Here is a 6,436-nt window from a genome sequence, read left to right on the forward strand (position 1 = left end):
TTAAACACCCACATCTTGAAATTTGAATTGTTGCAAGAAAAGTTTACTTTTCTTCTAATAAGGAAAAATATATATTTTTAACAAACAACCAAAAACTCTATTGAAAGAAATCATATTGTAGTATAACAGAAAGCATACTGAACTAAAAATCAAAAAGACTTGAGTTCAAAAATATCAGTGGGGCCACTCACCAGCAGGGAAATACATAGCAACTAACAGTAGTGCTGGTGCTGGTACTGTTTGCTGTTATAGCAACAAGGTTCCATCAACTCATTGCAAAGGACCCCTTAAACATGCCCAAGTCCCCTCCTCTGGAATTCTGCCTCTTTCACACATTTTTATATATCAGCATTTCCCCCTACTGACAATATGATGCATTACAGTCTTCTCAAAAAAAAGTTTTTTTATCCCACCTTCTCTACCACAGGGAGATTCCTCTGCACTGGAACATCCCTGATTTCCAGTCTTGCATCTACCTCTAACTGCTGCAACACTCAGGGCCAGTCCTCCCACTGTCCATGAGAGCACTGCAGGCACATCCGTGAAAACCAGGCTGCATTTTCTTGTGGAGTGACTTCATGGTCAGGTTCTTGAATTTTATTTCGGGTCCTAAGCACAGCGCCAAGGCTAGAGATATACACATGAATGAAATTTTGTGCTTACCTTAATGTCCATGGTGTCTCAAAGTGTTCTATGGAAACAGAAGTAAAAGATGACATGTTATTCACAGGCTCACTCACTCAGGTTAACACCTGAAGAAAACACAGGTGCTATCCTGACGTTGCCTACTAATTAATACTCCGTTTATACTTATAGACGGAGCAGATGTGGGAGGTGGGAATTGTTTTTTAATTCTTCAGTGAGTAAGCATTTATTGGGGTTTACTATCCCCTAGGCATTAGGTTGGCTGCCAAGAATTCAAGGAAGATGAAAATTTCTTCCAAGAAGATGATAGGAGACCAATGAACTGGAGAACAAGGCAGTAAGCGCTCTGAACTCTGACTGGTCAACCACCCTTCCTGGAGGACTTGAGGAACTCCTCCCTGAGGAAGGACATTGGGTCAGAGCACAAAAGTCCTATCTTGCTAAGTAAAGAACAGAATAAAAGGGGAATGCCAGGAGAAGCCAGACATCCAGGGGGGAGAGGGGGCAAAGTTCAGCAATAGGCCCTTACTGTGCCAGGCTTCAACTGGCAGAGGCATACAGGAGTTCAGGGCTCCCTGAGGCTACCAACTCCCTGAGGCTATAGGGCACTGAACTCTGGGGGGTTCTCAGATCATCCCTAGTGAAGAAAAGCTCTGGGGACAAACTTTAATCGGTTGATAATAAAGATTGTAGAGAGCACTGAAGATGTCCCCAAGTGGAAAGGAATACCAGCCAAAGGAAGGATCAAAACCAGACTTCTAATGCATGCTCAGCCAAGTGCTAGCTGCTGAGAGCACTGGATGTCTTATGCTCACAAATTTTATTGAGGGTAACAATCACTATGGTTTCTTATCACTTCTTCAGAGATCCTAGTTCTTTGGATTTTTCTTTTCTTAATACCCTACTGATTCAGAAATAGATGATCAACAGGCCACACTTGAAGCAGCATTGCAGTAGATCTGTATACAGGACTCTGATGAAATAGGTAAAAATTCCAGAGCTCTGAGTTATGAAGTCCCAAATGCTCCAAGTGAGTTCCAGAAAACTAGGAGCTTCCCCTGGCTGTTGACATCCTCGCTCACCACAGCCACACGAAAGCTAAAAAGGTGTTGCACATTTATCCAATGCATAAAGAAAGTGATGCAGACTCAATGAGTGTTTTTGAAGATATCAGGGAATAGTAATAATGAAAATACAACTCAGCACATGTTGTTAAAGCAATGCTGCTCTTCCATCCTATACCTGCAAGTTCTTTGTGGACTCTCTACTCCCACTGCAGCCACAAAGAGCATGAGGCTCCGGTGACAGGAACCGTGCCTCCACTTAGGTCCATGAGATCTGACCACACATCCATTTCCTCAAGCTTAAGCCCTCCGAAAGATGGAAAATAAGTCAGAAATGTGGTAGAGAGAATGACTGAAAAGAAGGGTCAAACCATTGATCCTGGAGCCGGCACTGTGGCTCACTTGGTTAATTCAGTGCCTGCGGCGCCAGCATCCAATATGGGCACTGGGTTCTAGTCCCGGTTGCTCCTCTTCCAGCCCAGCTCTTTGCTGTGGCCCAGGAGGGCAGTGGAGGATGCACCTAGTGCTTGGGCTCCTGCACCCGCATGGGAGACCAGGAGGAAGTACCTGGCTCCTGGCTTCAGATCGTTATAGCTTCAGCTGGAGCAGCCATTTGGGGGGGTGAACCAATGGAAGGAAGACCTTTCTCTCTGTCTCTCTCTCTCACTGTCTATAACTCTACTTCTCAAACAAAAAAAAAAAAAGAAAGAAAGATCCCTCTCTATCTATCTCATCCTCCTCCTCTTTAGCTCTGCCTTTCAAATAAATAAATACATCTTTTAAAAAAATTGATCATTCTTTTGAAGTGAAGCTTGAATTTCCAAAAATATGTTTGTTTCAATTTTCCTAAGGGAAATAGAACCACAAATTGTATTCTATGGTGCTTAAGACACAGGAAAAGCCGAAAAGCTATTCAGAGTATGGGAACTTAATCACTAAGTTTTCCATTTACTCTATAAATCTTTTAAAAAACTAATATAACTTTCTAAAGAGATGTCTGATTCATATTTTGTAAGTTCAATTTACATATAGACAATAAGTTGATCTTTTATGAACTATCAAATCTAGTTCCAGTCATGGACTAAAGAAGAAACAATTCTGTGGGAGAACAGTGCCATCTGCAGGAAGACTGTGTAACTACATGGGAAGGCCACAACAGTTTCTCAAAAATAACACAATTCCACTGTGCAACTTCCACATTCTTGCCAGGCATACATTAACTCTCAACTAGTTATTGTTCTTGTTTATGTTATGATAATGATGGTAGTATATGTATTTGAATTGAATTTCTTGAAATTAAAAACAAAAGCAAGAAATCTCAAGAAAGAAAAGAGCCAAGGTTCAATTTTTTCAGGTCATTCTTATTTTTTTCTAGAGACTCTTCCAGAAAGATGAAAAAGGGATAAGATGAGATAAGACAGATAAAAACATCTTGTTTTTATTTATTTATTTGAGAGGTAGAGTTACAGCCAGAGAGAAGAAGAAACAGAGAAAGGTCTTCCATCTGCTTGTTCACTTTCCCAAATGGCCACAAAGGCTAGGGATAGGCCGATCTGAAGCCAGGAACAGAGAGCTTCTCCCATGTGGGTACAGGGACCCAAGGACTTGGGCCAACTTGTACTGTTTTCTCAGGCCATAGCAGAGAACCGAATCAGAAAAGGAGCAGCTAAAACTAAAACCAGAACCCATATGGGATGCCTGCACCACAGGCAGAGGCTTAGCCGACTGACTAAGCAACAGCACCAGCCCCAAGAATACATCTTGTTTTAAAAGGCCTTACAGAAAGGATCTCATAACTTTCCACACCCATATCATAGTTATACAGACTTTAACAGGGCCAGGCACAGGCAAACTTGGGTAAACAACTAATATAAATTTAGTGTGTTGGAGCCAGGACTGTGGCATAACCAGTAGAGCCACTGCCTGCAGTGCCGGCATCCCATATAGGCACCAGTTTGAGTCCCAGCTGCCCCACTTCCAATCTAGCTCTCTGCTATAGCCTGGGAAAGCAGAAGATGGCCCAAGTGCTTGGGTCTCTGCACCCACGTGGGAGACCCAGAAGAAGTGCCTGACTCCTATCTTCGGATCAGTGCAGCTCCAACTGTTGCAGCCATCTGGGGAGTGAACCAGCAGATGGAAGACCGATCTCTCTCTCTCTCTGTCTCTCTCTCTCTCTGCGTAACTCTGCATTTCAAATAAAATAAATAAATCTTTTTAAAATTTAAAAAAAACTACTAGTTTTCCTCTCCCTTCTTTAGAATAACCACCACTCCTTACTTTAGAATACACATTCCTTAACTGTTCAGTAAATATTTGTTGTGCACCTGCTATGTTCCAGTTACAGTCCCAGCTTGCAATCAACATTTCCAGTCCTTAAACAGTTTACACCTGGCTGATGCTGCAAGACTCCAGCTGCTCCAGCTTCCTCATGGTCCCCCTCCTCCTTTATCAGCTCCTCATTTCTTCTTCCTTAAACACACTTTATGCAAGGAACTTTTCTCAATCCTACTCACTTCCAACAAAACTAAACTGTGCTTCATTCTCAGGTTTTCAACCTTGGTGGTGACTAGCTAATCTGATAAACTACCCCATCACAAGTGCCAACTGAGCACATCACCAAGACAATTCCAACACATTTTAATGGGGGTCCTTCTGAAGATAACAATAATCATTTAGTTAGTCTTTGTGTTGGCCTAAAGATGTTTTGCATTAAATAAGGCCTTTCGGCACAGGCCAACATCACCCACAAGGTACCTGCTCCTCCATAGAGCAGAGTCAAACTAGATTTTATGGAACACCATGAAAATAGAAAAAGTGTCTCCAAAGAAATTATGGTTACTTATTTAATATGTATTAATTATTTTCAAACTATGTCAATTGTGGGGTTTTTATCTAATTTTCGAAGTACAGCCATTTGGAGATCAAATATTATCATCCAATGTCTGTACATCACTATTGCTGTAAAAACAGTTTAGGTGAAAAAAGAAAAACCCTGACTCCTAGAGCAATAAAGAAACTTATGACATTTAAGCTTTATTGATTCCTGCTTTGTAGTGTGTTTCAAAATATCTCTTTTGTGGCTAAAAGGATTGGCTGTGCAATTAGTAAAAATAGATTTATTTGATCCTAATCTTTAAAGATTTTGATGTAACATTACTTGTTCATTCTTTTATTCATGAAAAAATTACTGTAAAACAGCTTGAAATTCCTTATAAAAACTAAACATGTATCTAAGATACATGACCACTACCCAGTAATTGTATTTTGGGGCATTTGTCCCAGAGAAATAGAAATCATTTTCAGAAAAACGTGTACACTAGTGCTTATAGTAGTTACAGCTGTAATAGTCCCAAATTAGGAACACCCCAGATGTCCTTCAACAGGTGAATGATAACACCAAGTAGCACAGCTATGCTATGGGACACTAGTTTAATAACCAGCATATATAAAGAGATCAAGCAACTCAACAACAAAACATACAATCTGGTTAAGAAATGAGCAAAGGACTTAGACAATTTGCAAAAGAGGAAATCCAAATGGCTAAAAGACACATGAAAAAAAAAATGCTCAAGATTGCCAGCCATCAAAGACATGCAGATCAAAACCACAATGAGGTTTCACTTCACTCCCATTAGAATGGCTTTCAAACAGAAATCAACAAACAATAAATGCTGGTGAGAATGTAGGGAAAAAGGTATCCTAATCTGCTGTTGGTGGGAATGTAAACTGGTAAAGCTACTATGGAAGACAGTGTGGAGATACCTCAGAGGTCTGAATACAGCCCTACCATATGACCCAGCCATCCCACTCCTGAGAATCTATCCAAGGGAAATGAAATCAGCATATGAAAAAACTATTTATACCTCCATGCTTATTGCAGCTCAATTCACAATAACAAAGACGTGGAATCAACCCAAATGCCTGTCAACTGAAAACTGGATGAAGGAATTATGGGATATGTACACCATGGAATACTACACAGCAGAAAAAAAAAATGAAGCCCAGTCATTTGCAACAAAATGGATGAAACTGGAAAACATCACACTTAGTGAAATAAGCCAGTCCCAAAGGGACAAACTGTATATCTTCTCCCTGACATGCGATAACTAATAGAGCACCTAAAAGACAACATGTAGAAACGAAATTGGAACTTTAAGAAACAATGATTATAAACAGCCCTTCTCTTGACTGTTGAAGAACAGCTTCTTACTCTATATTTTTGTTTATCTTTTCCTTTATAATAGTTTCCTTAACTTTTTCTCTTTCATATGATTCATTGAACACTGTACTTAACATAGAGTTAATCATATATGTATCAAGGTAATTGAAAATAGATCTTAGTAAAAAATAAGAGTTAGAATAAGAAAGAGAAGAGGAAGAGGGTAGAAGCGAGGGTGGGAGGGTAGGCACAGTGGGAAGAATCACTAAGATCATAAAGTTGTAATTATGAAATGTATGAAGTTCACAACTGCAAAGCAGTAATGTCCTACATACATTCATACGGACTCACTTCTAAGGATACAACTTAACAACTAGCCATAAGACCCCAAAATCCCTTAAGCTGTCAGATAAAAATAGCAGCTTAAGAGTTATTAAGATCAAATGGATAGGAATAAGGGGTAAAGTGAGATCAAGAGTTAAAGTGATCATATAAATAGGACTAAGTGTTTGAAAACAATAATAGAATTAAAAAGGAGCAAAGGCTCCAAAGCAGTCCACACAGCAGA

The sequence above is a fragment of the Oryctolagus cuniculus genome, chromosome 8, assembly GCF_964237555.1.
Source record: "Oryctolagus cuniculus chromosome 8, mOryCun1.1, whole genome shotgun sequence".
Classification (NCBI taxonomy): domain Eukaryota; kingdom Metazoa; phylum Chordata; class Mammalia; order Lagomorpha; family Leporidae; genus Oryctolagus; species Oryctolagus cuniculus.